General features: G+C 40.9%; 1 long non-coding RNA gene across 2 annotated transcripts in view; it reads right to left on the bottom strand.

Moving 5' to 3' along the window:
- The window catches only part of LOC137226484 (uncharacterized), a 99,517-nt gene that overhangs the window by 6,906 nt on the left and 73,553 nt on the right, over positions 1 to 19,058 (bottom strand). The window contains exon 4 of one of the 2 annotated variants that reach the window (XR_010944378.1): positions 15,091 to 18,178. The exons of the other annotated variant lie outside the window; for it this stretch is intronic. This is a non-coding gene — a long non-coding RNA (uncharacterized lncRNA). Of the gene's footprint in view, positions 1 to 15,090; positions 18,179 to 19,058 lie in introns of those variants that run through there. 2 annotated transcript variants of the gene reach the window in all.

Raw genomic sequence — 19,058 nt, 5'->3', positions numbered from 1 at the left:
CAGGCAAAAGCACCACGGGCTCTTGTTCTATTATTTAAAATCTTGCCTAAATTATATTGCATAGAAAAACCTGATCTCTTTTGGGCAAGACCTGTATTATTACAGGTCTTAGTCTAATAGATTATTTTGAATAGCTGGATTAAAGAAAAAGACAAGCTCTCTCTAATGATTTCTGCAAGAAGAGGGCATCTATTTGAGCTGGGTTAGTTTTTAATGTTCCCATGCAGATTTTAATCCACTAGAAAAATTAATAGCCTATTTGGTAGTAGCATGTCCTGCAAAAATAAGTGCAATGAAATGAAAGTATTTAAATGGATATTTAAACTATGCAGTCAACAGTGATTTAGTTTTCAATTACACAAAGGTAATTACACTAGAATCTACCTCATTCACCCTTCCGTGAGAAAATGCTGGAGTGTTGTAATAAGCTGATGCTTTCAGACAATGAGTGATCTCCACTCCTTGTTGGCTAGGACCTGAATTCATTTACTGTAAGCAGTTTAGGGTGTAAGCAAGAATATGAATTATGGAAACATCCTTTGTGACCCTTCTGACAAAGGAAGTCTCATCACTATTAAGGGTGCATGTGAGGCCACAGGCTCTCAGATTGGGGAGGGCTCACACGGCACGCAGATTTGGCTCGTGAGAAAGGAGCAGGACTGCGGCAAAGGGGAGTTCCCTAGCTGGGCTCTTCCTATGACACTGGTTCTCAAAGTTCGAGTGCAGAGGGCTTCTGGGGTTCTGGTCATGTTTTATTTCTTGATCTGGGTGTTGGTTTCATGAGTGTCTTCAGTTTATGAAAATTCACTGAGCTGTTCACTTATAATAAATACACTTTGCTATGTGTATGTTATACTGCAATAAAAAATTCAAAAGTGCAGAAAGTTACAGTTACATAAGAGCAGATTTCTCTCCTCTCTCCCTCCTATTCAGATGCAGGTGATCTATGTTCCTTACTTTGAGAAACACTGCATAGAGAAATCCAGGGGCTACAATCAGGGAAAACTGATGACCAAGCTTCATTTACCCAACATATTCATAGAGGTGGATAAGTAAAACCAAACAAGTTATAATGCCTAGTGCAGGGTGTAATATTAATACATTCTTCTGGTCTTCATAACATCCTTGGGAGGACAATATTATCTCCACTGTACAGATGAGGCAAATGGCACCCATAGAGGAGGCTGAGCCAAGAGGCCATGTCAAGTCTCTAAGACCAAAGCCTATCTTATTCTCACCAGCACCACTGCTGGGCAGCTTGAAAGAGTAAATAAGTCACAAGGACAGCCTGAGGGAGTGAGAGTGACAGAGAAAGAACACTGAATTCTTCGCCAAGGTAGTGGATAGTCATTAAGGGCAGACTGCAAACAGGAACCTCTGGTCTTTTTAGAATCTTCTGGTAAGTAGATGGCAGTTTCTCAGAGGCAATGCCCTAAGGCCACACTCATGGGATCTCTAATTACCTGGAGAGGGTCCTGGACCACGTCCCAAACTTGGCTGAATATCAGAATCACCTTGGGAAGATTTGAAACATACAGATTCATCAGCTCTACCCTAGAGATCCAGATTCAGTACATTTGGGATGAGGCCTAAAAAGCTCTTTAAATACCACCCCAGATAGTCTGATGATCAGCTGGGCTTGGGAACCACTATTGTAGTCATGACTGACCACATACAGAGTTAGACCTGAACTGACCTTGGTAGTAGTTCATCACAAGCCCACCAGGGGAAAGCAAAGGGCCCATTATGGTTGCCCTCAAGCTGAATAAATGTAACCAAATGTCAGGCCAAGAAGCAAAGCAGAATAAAAGGAACCTTGCTTCCATCTCCGGGCTATTGTAAATAGTGCTGCAATGAACATTTTGGTACATGACTCTTTTTGAATTATGGTTTTCTCAGGGTATATGCCCAGTAGTGGGATTGCTGGGTCATATGGTAGCTCTATTTGTAGTTTTTTAAGGAACCTCCATACTGTTCTCCATAGTGGTTGTACCAATTCACATTCCCACCAGCAGTGCAAGAGTGTTCCCTTTTCTCCACACCCTCTAAAGAAGATGTGGCACACATATACAATGGAATATTACTCAGCCATAAAAAGAAACAAAATTGAGCTATTTGTAATGAGGTGGATAGACCTAGAGTCTGTCATACAGAGTGAAGTAAGTCAGAAACAGAAAGACAAATACCGCATGCTAACACATATATATGGAATTTAAGGAAAAAAAATGTCATGAAGAACCTAGGGGTAAGACAGGAATAAAGACACAGACCCACTAGAGAATGGACTTGAGGATATGGGGAGGGGGAAGGGTAAGCTGTGACAAAGTGAGAGAGAGGCATGGACATATATACACTACCAAACGTAAAATAGATAGCTAGTGGGAAGCAGCCACATAGCACAGGGAGATCAGCTCGGTGCTTTGTGACCGCCTGGAGGGGTGGGATAGGGAGGGTGGGAGTGAGGGAGACGCAAGAGGGAAGAGATATGGGAACATATGTATATGTATAACTGATTCACTTTGTTATAAAGCAGAAGCTAACACACTATTGTAAAGCAATTATACTCCAATAAAGATGTTAAAAAAAAAAAAAAAGGAACCTTGCTATCATGAGATGGAAAAATGTGGCTAGTTTAGGCCTGCAAATAAAAGGCCTGCACCTGTTGTGTCCCAGGTATTACACTTATCTAGAATTCTTCCCCCTAGCCTGTTCACAAGGAGAGCATCTAAAGGTTTAAAAATTTTTTTTAATTTTACCTTTTTAAAAAGTTGAGATATAACTGACATATATTAGTTTTTTTATATTATATTAGTTTTTAAAAGTATTATACAAAGGGAGTCAAAAGGTACAAACCTCCACTTATAAAATAAATTAGTCATGAGTATGTAATGTACAGCATGGTGACTATAGTTAATAATATTGCAAATAAAAGTAAAGCAATTTAATATCTGACCTCAATATGAAATACTCGGTCTAGGTTTTTACTTTAGAAATTTGAAAATTGTGAACAGAGTAAAAACAGACTTTGCAAAATTTCAGGAGACAGTATTGCAAAGGTGACAAGATCCAAGGGCACCTTCCCCCACCCCAGCAATCTGAACTGGTTTATTCTATATTTAAATTATGACCTTGAACAACCTAGACTTCCATTTGACCCCAGTGCTTACTGGTGAAAGTACAGAGGTGATTATGTGCAGTCAATAACTTCCCTATCTCATCTGTCAACCAGAATAAATAGCTAAAACTGATAAGTTGATAAAGTGCTTTTTTTTTTATTGGAGAGTTAATAACTTACTCTAAAGTAGACTTTAATTACTGGACCTTGCTAACAACTGACATATGAATTAATTACTTTAAATCACTGCCAAGTTTAATCCCCATACAAGTTTAAAGGAGAACTTCACAGCACTCAAACCTAGGGGAAATATTAATGATATAAATGATAGAGCACAATTAAATCTATTATCGATTACTATAAATGGGAACAAAATACAGTGAACAATAAAATAAGCCTACAATCAGAGCTAATCAGATTTATGAAAACCATCTCAATTCAAAACATGTTCTCATCCTAAATCCTTGTCTCATTTGAGGAAACAACCCTTGTTACTCATTTATGAGATTAGAGTCCCATGTTTTATTTCTTTCCACATGTGGAAGTGGGGTAGAGATCTTTTAGCCAAGAAATATATTCTGGGCCTGAACACTAGATAACTGATTGATCGCTATGAATTTTATTAAAAAGTTAATATTACTCTTCTGGATAAAAGAAAAAAAAAGAGGGCAAAAAGGGGGAAATTAGAACACGTACCCAAGAGGTTAAGGAAATCCTTTGTGTGACCTCAGTTTCCCAGTTTATCTAGTTTTCTGTTTTCTATCTGGGTGAAATACCTCTAATGGGAAAGAATGTTTTAGCTGCAAGTAGAATTTTCTAAATGGCTCTAGGGGAACAAAACAATTGTTAAAATGCTTCTATTCTGAACTTTTTGATTTAAAAGTGTCATAGTAACCAGAGATGTGACCTATTACTTATCCTTTTAGAAAAGAAATTATAGATATTAGGAAAAAACGTATTTTAAAAACTCTTACACACACTTATGGTCAGTTGTTTTTTTTTAATTTTTATTTTTCATGGTCAGTTGGTTTTTTGACAAGGGTTCCAAGATAATCCAATGAGGAAAGAATAGTCTTTTCAACAAAAGGTTTGGGACAACCAGATATCACATGCAAAAGGATATAATTAGACCTTTACCTCACACCAAATACAAAAATTAACCTCCCAAAAGCAAAGACTGAAATGTAAAAGCTAAACCTATAAAAGTTTAGAAGGAAACCCAGGCATAAATCTGTAACTTTAGTCAACGGCTCATTAGATATAACACCAAAAGTACAAGCAAAAAAAGAAAACAGATAAATTTGACTTCATCAAAATTGAAAACTTTTGTGTTTCAAAGGACACCAGCAAGAAACCTATAGAAGGCAAGAAAAGATTTGCAAATCATATATCTGATATGAGATTTGTATCTAGAATACATAAAAAAATTTAAACGCAACAATAAAAAGACAACCCAATTTAAGAACGGGCAAAAGATCTGAATATACATTTCTCCAAAGAAGATATACAAATAGCCAATAAGCACATGAAAAGATGCACAATATCATTAGCCTTCAGGAAAATGGCAATCACAATCACAGTGATTTCCCTCACACCCACTAGGATGACTATAATAAAAAAGACAGATAATAACAAGTGTTGGTGAGGGACTGGAGAAATTCGAACCTTCATGCATTGCTAGTGGAAATGTAAAATGTAGCCAATTAGGAAAACAGTCTGGCTTTCTCAAAAGGCTAAACATAGAGTTACCCTGTGATCCAACAATTCCCTTTTTAGGTATATAACCCAAGGTAAATGAAATCAAATGTCCACACGAAAACTTGTACACAAATGTTCATAATAGCATTATTCATAACATCTAAAAAGTAGAAACAGCTCAAGTTCCATCAACAGATAAATGGATAAATAAAATATGTTATATTCATACAATGGAATATTATTCAGCAATAAAAAGGAAGTGCTGATACATACTGAAATATGAATGAACCTTGAAAACATTAAGCTAAGGGACTTCCCTGGTGGCGCAGTGGTTAAGAATCCTCCTGCCAATGCGGGGGACATGGGTTCAAACCCTGGTCCGGGAAGATCCCACATGGCACAGAGCAACTAAGCCCACGAGCCACAACTACTGAGCCCATGTACCACAACTACTGAAGCCTGCGTGCCTAGAGCCTGTGCTCTGCAACAAGAGAAGCCACCGCAATGAGAAGCCCACGCACCGCAACGAACAGTAGCCCCTGCTCACCTCAACTAGAGAAAGCCCAGGTGCAGCAATGAAGACCCAATGCAGCCAAAAATAAATAAATGTTAATTAATTTTAAAAAAAGAAAAATTAGAGAAAGCGCTGAGGCTACCAAAACTTTTTAGAAATCCTGACAGGATTTTAAATGGATTTTTATTTTTCACCATCCTGGGATATGATTTGGACCTAACTAGATGTCAAATAAACTTAGAATAGTAATTTTGAAGAGCTGTTCTTCACAATGGGCAAATGATACATTGCTGGAGCCAGGACTACCCCTGACATTTGTGAAACCAAGGGAAAGTACAAATGGAGGTCTGCATCCCATGTCTAACTATGTAAAATTATAAATAAAATATGTTCTATTTTCCTAATTTGATAACTCTATCTTCCTAATGATCTGAAGACCAAGTCTGAATGTATAATTCTTGAACTCCTTGGAGTCCTGCAATAGGACATGGAGGCACGGGGTGAGCTGGGCCCCAGGCTGAAGCTGCCCCTCTTCTCTTCCCACCCCTGGCTCTAATGGAGAAGGGCCCCTCCTGCAGAAATGTATATGCCCCGGCCCAAACATCCGCACTGTGCACATCCCCTGGTGACCTTCAGGCTGAGGAGTGTACTAGTGGCATGGTCTGTCCTTGAGAGGATGGGACCGGGAAGGAAGTGTAGGCAGGCCTTGAAAGTGAGCTTGGGGCATTTGGGCAAGGAATTCTGAAATGGTCCAAGGTGCCCAGAGTGTGGTCTAGAGGGAATCAATGTGGGTTCTGAGAGGGGTACAGCCAGGGAGGGTTAGAGCAGGGCCCTCTAAAAGCTGAAAAGCTATATCAGCAGGAGTCCAGACCATTCTGGAATGTGATAATTAGCCTAAAACACAGAATCCTGGCACATACCTCAGGCCTGCTTTAGCAGGAGGAGGGAGGCCAGATCAAGCTTGTTCAGACAGGGAAGATGGATCATGCCTCACTTGCCCTGGAGGGTTCACAGAAGCTTATTGATTCCTGGCAAAGCAGAACAGCCCAACCTGGGAGAGTCTGCCCAGATTTGAATGCTGGTTTAGTTAATGATTTAAAGGGGCATTCACCTTTTTATTTTATGGGGAAAATGTCTGGAAGATTCTGGTGTTATTTTTATCAGGGCCACTGAACTCTCTGTTTGTCCTTGTAGTGAGAGCCCTGCTACCTCACCACCGTTGTTCTCATAGCACCAAGGACCCATCAGCCCTGCTTGTCTTCCTCTCAGCTTGTTACCAGGGCTGATGATTTCAGCAATAATCCTGATAAGTGCCCTTATCCCCTTGGTCCTTCATCCACTCCTCTCTTCGTACTCTCCATGCCAAATGAAATCCACCACGTGCTTTCTGTTTCTGCTGTAAAGCAGAAGATGTTGCTGCGGACAATTCAGAAATCTGGTCCAAGCCAGTGTCAGCTGACTGTTCCAGCTGAGCCCTCACTACCAACAGGCAATTGTCTGATTTTTTCAATCAGGACAGGTGTTTCCCCACCACATTTTCTTGATCTTTCCTGCAGCCCCACCTCCTGCAATATCACTCCCATCTTGCTTGACAGAAGAGATCAAGATTCTACAATGTCAGCTTCCTCTTTCTGATTTTTCTCTGCTAAGTAATATTTAAACAAGATATTTCCTTTTCTCCTTCCCTCTCATTTCAGAGGAAGAAGGGAACCCTTTCCTTTCTACGTTTGTTTTCTTCTTGGGTCCTGGAGTCTGTGGATTCCTACTCCCTGCAAACATACATGGTCCCTTCTCTGTTCTATATCTTTTGTTTCTTAGCATGCTGGTTTTCTTACTTACTCTTCATTACATCAAAACATCCAATTCCTTGGGCCCTCTTCTACTCCTCCCCGCCCCCCACAGTCTATCAGCGCCTTCCTGGCTCACTTCTATCACTATTGAGCCTAGGTGCCGTTGCCCGTCACTTTGAACGTTTTTTCATGGCATCATCAATCCCCTTGCCCCTTGGTCCATCTGCCCCATCAGATCTTCCCAGCAAATTCCAAGTCTCGGATCAATCTACCACCAATTTTCTCAGCTCTTACCATTAATAACCCAAGTTATTAAAGAAAATCATGCAATTATGTGGACTAGTGCCAACAGCAATTTTGGTCTGTTACTTCAGTTATACTCTCAAGAGGTAATGATTCTTATAGTTGTCCTTCCTTGCTTAATTCCCTCTCTTACTTCTCTTGGTAATAAATCTAATCCTATGGCATTCTCAATTCTACACTTTCACTCACTGTCTTCCAATCATTTCTTTCCTTCCCTTCCCTACCTCCCTTCTTCCCTTCCTTCCTCTCACTTTCTCTTTCTTTCACATACACCAATACCTGGGATGTACCTTATATTCTTCTTTCTTTTCTCTTCTACCCCAATCTAATCAGTAACCACATCCTGTTTATCTTCCCTCCAAAACATTTCCTAAACTCACCCTCTCCTCTTTATTTTGTCATTTTCTTAGTTCAGGCCTTCACCATCTCTGCCTGGTCTTTTTCAATTGTCTCCTAAATGGCATTCACTTGATACTAGCCTCATCTCTCTCCAATTCATACCGAATAGTCTTCTCAGAGGGATAGTTTCTTAGGGAAGGGAAGGGTGAGTTGTGGCTGGGGAGGAAGGAAGAGTCAAAGGAGAGTGAGACCCAAAATTTGGAAGCCAAAGAAGGACACTGAGGGGAGAATAGAAATGCTTCCATTCAAACCCTCTCCTCTGTCTCTTCATAAAAATTTCAGTCAAATCTACATTGCTTACCTCTTCTTTGTGGAGCTGACTTGCCTTTATCTGGCTTGTGTTCAACTATTCTTCATTCATTCACTTATTTCTTATTTAACAATTATTTACTGAGCTCCTACCATATGCTAGGTGCTGGAGGGTGAACAGTGATCCAGACAGACACAGTCTTGCCTTGAAAGCATTTATAGTCTAGTGGGAGAGCAGACAAATAAAACAAACTAAAATGCGATAAGTGCTATGACATGAGAAGGTTATGGGAGTGCCTGGAAGGGACACATCAAAGTCAGGGGTAGGAGGGAGGTCAAATAGGATTTCCCTAGGGAGGTGGCATTTAACTGGAGACCACAGGAATGTGGAGGAATTAGCCAGGTGTAGGGAAAAGATGGAGAAAATCTTCTAGGAATGTGAGAAAGTCCAGAGGCAAAAGAGGGGATGGTGAGCCCAAGGAACTGAAAGAAGAGGGGAAATTGTGGGAAATAAGGTGGGAGAGGTAAACTGGGGACAGAGCTTAACTTTAAGTCAAGTTTAAAAGTTTACACTTTATTCTAAAAGCAATGGGAAACTACAGATGGTCTTTTAGCAGGTGAATGACCTGATAAGATTTATGATTTTGAAAGAATATGTGACAGGATGATATGTGAAGTATTAATGGAATGTACTCTCTCTGCTCATGTCTCTCCTTGGGCTCTGAGTTACCAGCCTGCACCTGTCACCTCACCAATACACACTCACCAGACTCTTTTGTTAGTAGAGTGAAAAGCACATTTGAGGAGGCAGTCTGCTGCTGAGAGAGACCAGACTCCACACTACAAAATTCAAATACAAAAGGTTCTGCACTTTAATTCAGAGATTAAACTAATGAGATTAAACAATTCACACAAATGCATAAATGTGAATTTATTTTTTTCCCTCTGTGCTGGGAGGGGAGAAGAAATGACCTGGCTTGGAAAGGGGATGTGTTGGACAAAAGGAAGAAACGTTCCTGGATTGCCTGCTGGGGTTGCCGGAAAGTGGCTGACCCTTTGAGAGGTGAAGCTACATGGGACCTGCATGTGTACCCAGCCAACCCATCACCACCCATCAGAGCCAGCAGGGTCCAAAACCTAGAGGGCACAGGGGGCCCTGCTCATGTGGAGAGGCTAGAAAACAGCAGCGTTAGCAGCTGGCGCCAGCATGAGGACCACCCCAGATGAGACTAAATGGGTAGTTCCCACTCCATCGCCATATGCAGCCAATCAGACATGAACCACCATCCCCTTCTCCACTTCCCTTGGGTAGTCAACCCAAGGAGACCCAAGAGTAAGAGGCAGGAAGAGGGGAAAGAAGGTCTGAAATTGAATTCTAAACTGAAATACTTATATAATCTCAGTTTCTGCCAAATCAGTGAATTTACTTGAGAGAATCTAGATTAAGTTGCCAGGAAGAAGGCTGGAGGTTCAGATTCAGACATTAAATTGACTCTAGGAAAAAATGTTGCATTTTTGCATACCTGAGTGTTTGGAGATTCTTATATCTGTGAAATTCCTTGCTTGTTACAATCACATGGCTACTGTGTGGGGAATGGTTTGAGAGGAAGAATAAAAACAGAGACAACAGGGTTAGGTGAGGCGTGATGGTGGCAGAGAGGAAGGAGATAAGCGAAAGCATAAGGGAAATAGAATCAAGAGTTCATGGTGACACAGTTGGACATGAGAGATGATAGAAAGAAAGTAGTCAGGATGATACACAAATTTCTGGCTGCATAAATGAGTCCGAGGTAGTGCTTTCCACTCAGGGGAAATTTAGGAGGAGATACGGGTTTGAAGAAGAAATTAGTTAAGTTTAAGATGCCCATGGAACTTATAGGTGGGGCTGACTAAAAGGTAGCTATCTGGGTCTGAAGCTCAAGAGAAAGGTCTGGTGTAGATAATCATATCTAGGAGCATGTAGATAGTGCCATAGATGCCCAGGAAAGAGAAAGTATCCAGAAGGAGGACATGCCAGAGGCCGCTTAAGGTCAAATAAAGAGAGAAATGAAAAGTGTCCCTTGAATTTAGATGCATGGAGATCACTGCTTATCTTGGAGAAAGTGATTTTTATAAAGTGAGTAGAGACAACTTCTACAAGAAGTTTAGCTGGCAAGGGGAAGAGAGGGCTGTGGATGGAGGGGAATGTGGCTTTTTTTAACCTGAGAAGGAAGGAGCCAATATGGAGGAAGAGGTTGACTATAAAGATAAGAGTGAGAAGGAATAACTGAGAGTGAGGTCAATGAGAAGTCAGGAGAAGATGGGATCCAGGGCACAGGTCAAGAGATCGGCCTTAGATGGGGAGGAGAACCTTTTTTATAATAAGAAGCAGGATGGGTAAAGATGCAAGTAAGTTTATAGGTTGCCATGGAAAACTGAGGCTGCTCACATCTGATAACTTTTATTTCCCCTCACCTTGAGAAGTGGGAAATAAAATCACAAACAGAGAATGTAGAGAGGGCAGGCATGGAGGTTTGGAGAGAGGAGAATTCTTGACATAGCCCCTCTGGGGACTCAGAAAGAAAGAGTAAGCAGGTCAGGGGAATGTGATAGGATCACAGGCCACACCAAAGTCCCACCTGATGTTGCCGAATATGAATTTAGGGCAACTATGTGAGTATGTGGCTTTCTCCAGCAGTGTCCAGCAGCCCAAAGGAATGGTCAAAGCAGACAACTGGATTCAAGGTATATGTTCTAAGTCTTGTCAGGCAGATGAAACAGAAGAGTAATGGAGCAACAGAGTTGAGGACACTGGTCAAAGGCTAATGGTATGAAGCATGGTCCTTCCTGGGTAGAGAAGGAAAAGTAGACAGCTAGTGGATGATAAATAAGGAGATAGAAAAAAACCAGAAGGATTCTACTTTTGGAAAACTGATAGAGTGACAATAACCAAGTGAGAAGAATTGGAGGAATAGAAAGTCATAGGTTCAGAGGTGTTGTGGTTTCTTTCTTTTTCTTTTGCTGCGCTGGACGGCTTGCAGGGATCTTAGTTCCCTGACCAGGGATCGAACCCCGGCCATGGCAGTGAAAGCACCAAGTCGTAACCACTGGACCACCAGGGAATTCCCGGTGCTGTGGTTTCTCGATGACAAAGTCTGGGAATGACCATAGGATTGAGTGATTGAAACAGAATGGAAAACGTAATTGGAGATGGAATCAAGGAACTGAGAGGTCAAGAATGCCTCATGGGGCTTCCCTGGTGGCGCAGTGGTTGGGAGTCCGCCTGCCGATGCAGGGGACGCGGGTTTGTGCCCCGGTCCAGGAGGATCCCGCATGCCGCGGAGAGGCTGGGCCCGTGAGCCGTGGCCAGTGGGCCTACGCGTCCGGAGCCTGTGCTCCGCAGCGGGAGAGGCCGTGGCAGTGAGGGGCCCGCGTACCACAAAAAAAAAAAAAAAAAAAAGCCTCATGGACATACCAAATGGGCCAGATTATTGGCAGAATTTGGAATGCAAAGGAATACTGTGGGCCAATTGCCAATGACTTCAATAAATAAAGGGTATGACCAGCCAGTCAGAAGATGACAGCTGGAGTAGAGAGTGTGGCATAATGGCTATGTTGCCTGGGTCTCAGAGGACAGAGAACTGAGACCCATGGAAATGGGTGTGTATGACAGAAAGGACCTAACCCGGCAGCCTCCACTTGTGAGAGCTGCAGAGGAAGTACTGTGCCTGGGGTAAAGCCAGCTTTCTAAGGGCAGAGGATGGGGGTATCTGGGGCTTTGTTGATGATGCAATCGGATTCCAGGAGTCACAGAGGAAAAATGAAGGAGAAAAGGGAGGAGTGGAACAGAGTCAGGTATAAGGATGTGCGTTCCTAAGAGGATAACTCATTGAAAGGGGCTCTCTCTTGGGCACACATCAGGGATATCAGGGGTCTGAGGGATGGTGGTTTGGCAGCTGCACTGATGCAGGAGAATTAATAGGTCAGACCTCTCGGGATTCAGCTTTGTCCTGGGTGTGTCACACCTCCAAGATTCATGGGTTTCTGGAAGGAATGAGTTGGGTCTTGACTCCAGGAAAAGGCTAGAGTTGAGGGCTGCTGGTTGGCAGTTCTGGATGGTTTGGGATGGTATGACCCTTGTGACCTATGTAAGCCGGTGGCTGGGTGATACTCAACATCCCAGCTTTCTTCACTCCCTCATATTCTGCACTGTCTCAGTGCCTCTATGCCTGTTCATTTTAGGGCTTGGTTTTGTTTCTAAACTTAGAGCCCAAGGAAAAGCATTCAGTAACCTTAGAGCACCTGGAGATGTTTTGGGAAAAGCAGATAGCCTGACTCATCATAGCACTAACTAATTTCAACCCAAGGAGTATCAAAGAGTACTCCTTCAAGGAAAGATACGGTGTTTAGAGTAATTTCCTAGAATGGTTGCTTTCATTAAAGAAAAAAAAAAAAAAGATTTGTTCAAGTTGGTGGAGTAGAAGGATGTGCACTCACTCCCTCTTGTGAGAACACCAGAATCACAACTGCTGAACAATAATCGACAGGAAGACACTGGAACTCACCAAAAAAGATACCCCACATCCAAACACAAAGGAGAAGCCACAATGAGAAGGTAGGAGGGGCGCAATCACAATAAAATCAAATCTCATAATTGCTGGGTGGGTGACTCACAAACTGGAGAACACTTATACCAGAGAAGTCCACCCACTGGAGTGAAGGTTCTGAGCCCCACGTCAAGCTTCCCAACCTGAGGGTCCAGCAATGGGAGGAGGGATTCCTAGAGAATCAGACTATGAAACCTAACGGGATTTAATTGCAGGACTTCGACAGGACGGGGGCGGGGGACACACACACACACACACACACACACACACACACACACACAGAGACTTCACTCTTGGAGGGCACACACAAAGTAGTGTGTGCATCGGGACCCAGGGGAAGGAGCAGTGACCCCAAAGGAGACTGAACCAGACCTACCTGCTAGTGTTGGAGGGTCTTCTGCAGAGGAGGGGGGTGGCTGTGGCTCACCATGAGGACAAGGACACTGGCAGCAGAAGTTCTGGGAAGTACTCCTTGGCGTGAGCCCTCCCAGAGTCTGCCATTAGCCCCATCAAAGAGCCTGCAGGCTCCAGTGTTGGGTTGCCTCAGGCCAAACAACCAACAGGGAGGGAACCCAGCCCCACCCATCAGCAGACAAGTGGATTAAAGTTTTACTGAGCTCTGTACACCAGAGCAACAGCCAGCTCTACCCACCACCAGTCCCTCCCATCAGGAAACTTGCACAAGCCTCTTAGATAGCCTCACCCACCAGAGGGCAGAGAGCAGAAGCAGGAAGAACTACAGTCCTGCAGTCTGTGGAAGAAAAATCACATTCACAGAAAGATAGACAAGATGAAAAGGCAGAGCGCTATGTACCAGATGAAGGAACAAGATAAAACCCCAGAAAAACAACTAAATGAAGTGGAGATAAGAAACCTTCCAGAGGGCTTCCCTGGTGGCGCAGTGGTTGAGAGTCCACCTGCCAATGCAGGGGACACGGGTTTGTGCCCTGGTCCGGGAAGATCCCACATGCCGCGGAGCGTCTGGGCCAGTGAGCCATGGCCGCTGAGCCTGCGCGTCCAGAGCCTGTGCTCTGCAATGGGAGGGGCTGCAGCAGTGAGAGGCCTGCATACCGCAAAAAAAAAAAAGAAAAAAAAAAGAAACCTTCCAGAAAGAGAATTCAGAATAATGATAGTGAAGATGATGATAGTGATAATGACAGATGATAGATAGATGATAGATGATAGATAATAATGATAGTGAAGATAGTGAAGATGATCAAGGACTTCGGAAAAAGAATGGAGGCAAAGATCGAGAAGCTGCAAGAAATGTTTAACAAAGACCTAGAAGAATTAAAGAACAAACACCTAGAAGAATTAAAGAACAAACAAACAGAGATGAACAATACAATAACTGAAATGAAAACTACACTAGAAGGAATCAATAGCAGAATAACATAGGCAGAAGAACGGATAAGTGACCTTGAAGACAGAATGGTGGAATTCACAGCTGCAGAACACAATAGAGAAAAAAGAATGTAAAGCAATGAAGACAGCCTAAGAGACCTCTGGGACAACATTTGCATTATAGGGGTCCCAGAAGGAGAAGAGAGAGAGAGAAAGGACCTGAGAAAATATTTGAAGACATTATAGTCAAAAACTTCCCTAACATGGGAAAGGAAATAGCCACCCAAGTCCAGGAAGCGCAGAGAGTCCCAGGCAGCATAAACCCAAGGAGAAACATGGCGAGACACATAGTAATCAAACAGACAAAAATTAAAGACAAAGAAAAATTATTGAAAGCAACAAGGGAAAAACAACAAATAACATACAAAGGAACTCCCATAAGGTTAAAGAAGGGAGTGGCATGATATATGTAAAGTGATGAAAGGGAAAAACCTACAACCAATATTACTCTACCCAGCAAGGATCTCATTCAGATTTGATGGAGAAATTAAAACCTTTACAGACAAGAAAAAACTAAGAGAATTCAGCACCACCAAACCAGCTCTACAACAAATGCTAAAGGAACTTCTCTAAGTGGGAAACACAAGAGAAGAAAAGGACCTACAAAAACAAACCCATAACAATTAAGAAAATGGTAATAGGAACATACATATCGATAATTACCTTAAATGTGAATGGATTAAATGCTCCAACCAAAAGACACAGGCTTGCTGAATGGATACAGAAACAAGACCCATATATATGCTGTCTACAAGAGACCCACTTCAGACCTAGGGACACATACAGACTGAAAGTGAGGGGATGGAAAAAGATATTCCATGCAAATGGAATTCAAAAGAAAGCTGAAGTAGCAATATTCATATCAGATAAAATAGACTTTAAAATAAAGAATGCTACAAGGGACAAGGAAGGACATTACATAATGATCAAGGAATCAATCCAATAAGAAGATATAACAATTATAAATATATATGCACCCAACATAGGAGCACCTCAATACATAAGGCAACTGCTAATAGCTATAAAAGAGGAAATCGAAAGTAACACAATAATAGTGGGGGACTTTAACACCTCACTTACACCAATGGACAGATCATCCAAAAGAAAATTAATAAGGAAACACAAGCTTTAAATGACACAATAGACCAGATAGATTTAATTGATATTTATAGGACATTCCATCCAAAAACAGCAGATTACACTTCCTTCTCAAGTGCACATGGAACATTCTCCAGGATAGATCACATCTTGGGTCACAGATAAAGCCTCAGTAAATTTAAGAAAATTGAAATCATATCAAGCATCTTTTCTGACCACAATACTATGAGATTAGAAATCAATTACAAGGAAAAAATGTAAAAAACACAAACACATGGAGGCTAAACAAGATGTTACTAAGTAGCCAAGAGATCACTGAAGAAATCAAAGAGGAAAACAAAAAATACCTAGAGACAAATTACAATGAAAACACAACGATCCAAAACCTGTAGGATGCAGCAAAAGCAGTTCTAAGAGGGAAGTTTATAGCAATACAAGCCTACTTCAAGAAACAAGAAAAATCTCAAATAAGCAACAAATAGCAACAAATAAACAACAAATTCCTTTACACCTAAAGGAACTAGAGAAAGAAGAACAAACAAAACCCAACGTTAGTAGAAGGAAAGAAATCATAAAGATAAGAGCAGAAATAAATGAAATAGAAACAAAGAAGACAATAGCAAAGATCAATTAAACTAAAAGCTGGTTCTTTGAGAAGATAAACAATATTGATCAACAATTAGCCAGACTCATCAAGAAAAAGAGGGAGAGGACTCAAATCAATAAAATTAGAAATGAAAAAGGAGAAGTTACCACAGACACTGCAGAAATACAAAGCATCCTAAGAGACTACTACAAACAACTCTATGCCAATAAAATGGACAACCTGGAAGAAATGGACAAATTCTTAGAAAGGTGTAACCTTCCAAGACTGAACCAGGAAGAAATAGAAAATATGAACACACCAATCACAAGTAATGAAATTGAAACTCTGATTAAAAATCTTCCAACAAACAATAGTCCAGGACCAGATATGGCTACACAGGTGAATTCTATCAAACATTTAGAGAAGAGCTAACACCCATCCTTCTCAAACTCTTCCAAAAAACTGCAGAGGAAGGAACACTCCCAAACTCATTCTATGAGGCCACCATCACCCTGATACCAAAACCACCCTAATACCTGATACTACACAAAACAGAAAATTACAGACCAATATCACTGATGAATATAGATGCAAAAATCCTCAACAAAATACTAGCAAACAGAATCCAACAACACACTGAAAGGATCATACACAATGATCAAGTGGGATTTATCCCAGGGATGCAAGGATTCTTCAATATACGCAAATCAATCAATGTGATACACCATATTAACAAATTGAAGAATAGAAACCATATGATCATCTCAATAGATGCAGGAAGAGCTTTTGACAAAATTCAACACCCATTTATGATAAAAACTCTCCAGAAAGTGGGCATAGAGGGAACCTACCTCAACATAATAGAGGCCATATACGATAGACCCACAGCAAACATCATTTTCAATGGTGAAAAACTGAAAGCATTTCCTCTAAGATCAGGAACAAGACAAGGATGTCCACTCTCACCACTATTATTCAGCATAGTTTTGGAAGTCCTAGTCACGGCAATCAGAGAAGAAAAATAAATAAAAGGAATACAAATTGGAAAAGAAGAAGTAACACTGTCACTCTTTGCAGATGACATGACACTATACATCAAAAATCCTAAAGATGTCACCAGAAAACTACTAGAGCTAATCAATGAATTTGGTAAAGTTGCAGGACACAAAATTAATGCACAGAAATCTCTTGCATTCCTATACACTAACAACGAAAGATTGAAAAGAGAAATTAAGGAAACAATCCCATTTACCATTGCAACAAAAAGAATAAAATACCTAGGAATAAACCTACTTAAGAAAGCAAAAGACCTGTACTCAATAAACTATAAAACACTGATGAAAGAAATCAAAGATGACACAAACAGATGGAGAAATATACCATGTTCCTGGATTGGAAGAATCCATATTGTGAAAATGACTATATTACCCAAAGCATTCTACAGATACAATGCAATCCCTATCAAATTACCAATGGCATTCTTCACGGAATTAGAACAAAAAATTTTACAATTTTATGGAAACACAAAAGACCCCGAATGGCCAAAGCAACCTTGAGAAAGAAAAACGGAGGTGGAGGAATCAGGCTCCCAGACTCCAGACTATATTACAAAACTACAGTAATCAAGATAGTATGGTACTGGCACAAAAACAGAAATATAGATCAACAGTACAGAACAGAAAGCCCAGAGATAAACCCATGCACCTATGGTCACCTAATATATGACAAAGGTGGCAAGAATATACAGTAGAGGAAAGACAGCCTTTTCAATAAATGGTGCAGGGAAAACTGGACAGCTACATGTAAAAGAATGAAATTAGAACACTCCCTAACACCGTACACAAAAATAAACTCAAAATGGATTAAAGACCGGACACTATAAAACTCTTAGAGGAAAACATAGGAAGAACAATCTTTGACATAAATCACAGCAAGGTCTTTTTTGATCCACCTCCTAGAGTAATGGAAATAAAAACAAAAATAAACAAATGGGACCTAATGAAACTTAAAAGTTTTTGCAAAGCAAACGAAAGTTCAAACAAGATGAAAAGACAACCCGCAGAATGGGAGAAAATATTTGCAAATGAATGAACAAAGGATTAATCTCCAAAGTATATAAACAGCTCATGCAGCTCAATATTAAAAAAATAAACAACCCAATCAAAAAATGGGCAGAAGACCTAAATAGACATTTCTCCAAAGAAGACATACAGATGGCCAGGAAGCACATGAAAAGCTGCTCAACATCACTAATTATTAGAGAAATGCAAATCAAAAGTACAATGAGGGGGCTTCCCTGGTGGCGCGGTGGTTGAGAGTCTGCCGCTGATGCAGGGGACACGGGTTCATGCCCCAGTCCGGGAAGATCCCACATGCCACTGAGTGGCTGGGCCCGTGAGCCATGGCCAGTGAGCCTGTGCGTCCGGAGACTGTGCTCTGCAACAAGAGAGGTCACAACAGTGAGAGGCCCGTGTACCACAAAAAAAAAAAAAAAAAGTACAATGAGGTATTACCTCACACCAGTTAGAATAGGCATCATCAGAAAATCTGCAAACAACAAATGCTGGAGAGGGTGTGGAGAAAAGGGAACCCTCTTGCACTGCTGGTGGGAAAGTAAATTGATGCAGCCACTATGGAGAACAGTATGGAGGTTCCTTAAAAAACTAAAAATAGAATTACCATATGGCCCAGCAATCCCACTACTGGGCATATACCCTGAGAAAACCATAATTCAAAAAGACACATTCACCCCAATATTCATTGCAGCACTATTTACAATAGCCAGGTCATGGAAGCAACCTAAATGCCCATTGACAGATGAATGGATAAAGAAGAAGCGGTACATATATACAATGGAATATTACTCAGCCATAAAAAGGAACAATACTGGGTCATTTGTAGAGATGTGGATGGATCTAGAGACTATCATACAGATTGAAGTAAGTCAGAAAGAGAAAAACAAATATTGTATATTAACGCATATATGTGGAACCTAGAAAAGACATAAATACAGTAATATATATAAAATGGATAACTAATAAGAACCTGCTGTATAAAAAAATAAATTAAATAAATATCAATAATTCCAAAAAAACAATGTAATTGTTGATATTGAATAATAAAATATGTCAATATTTGGGAAAAAGAAAAGGAGAAAGAAAAAATTTATAAAGGAGTCTGATCACTGCAAATCGATTTTTTCTTAAATATGAACCACAATGCACTCTTGGCCTCAGGTTGGTTTATTTACACACTATATTTATTTTCACTCTCCATGGTGAGTTTTTTTGTTTGTTTAAAAGGCACAGGTTGCATT

The sequence above is a fragment of the Pseudorca crassidens genome, chromosome 6, assembly GCF_039906515.1.
Source record: "Pseudorca crassidens isolate mPseCra1 chromosome 6, mPseCra1.hap1, whole genome shotgun sequence".
NCBI lineage: Eukaryota > Metazoa > Chordata > Mammalia > Artiodactyla > Delphinidae > Pseudorca > Pseudorca crassidens.
Note: the sequence above shows the minus strand (reverse complement) of the source record. Positions and strands in the feature narration are given on the sequence as shown.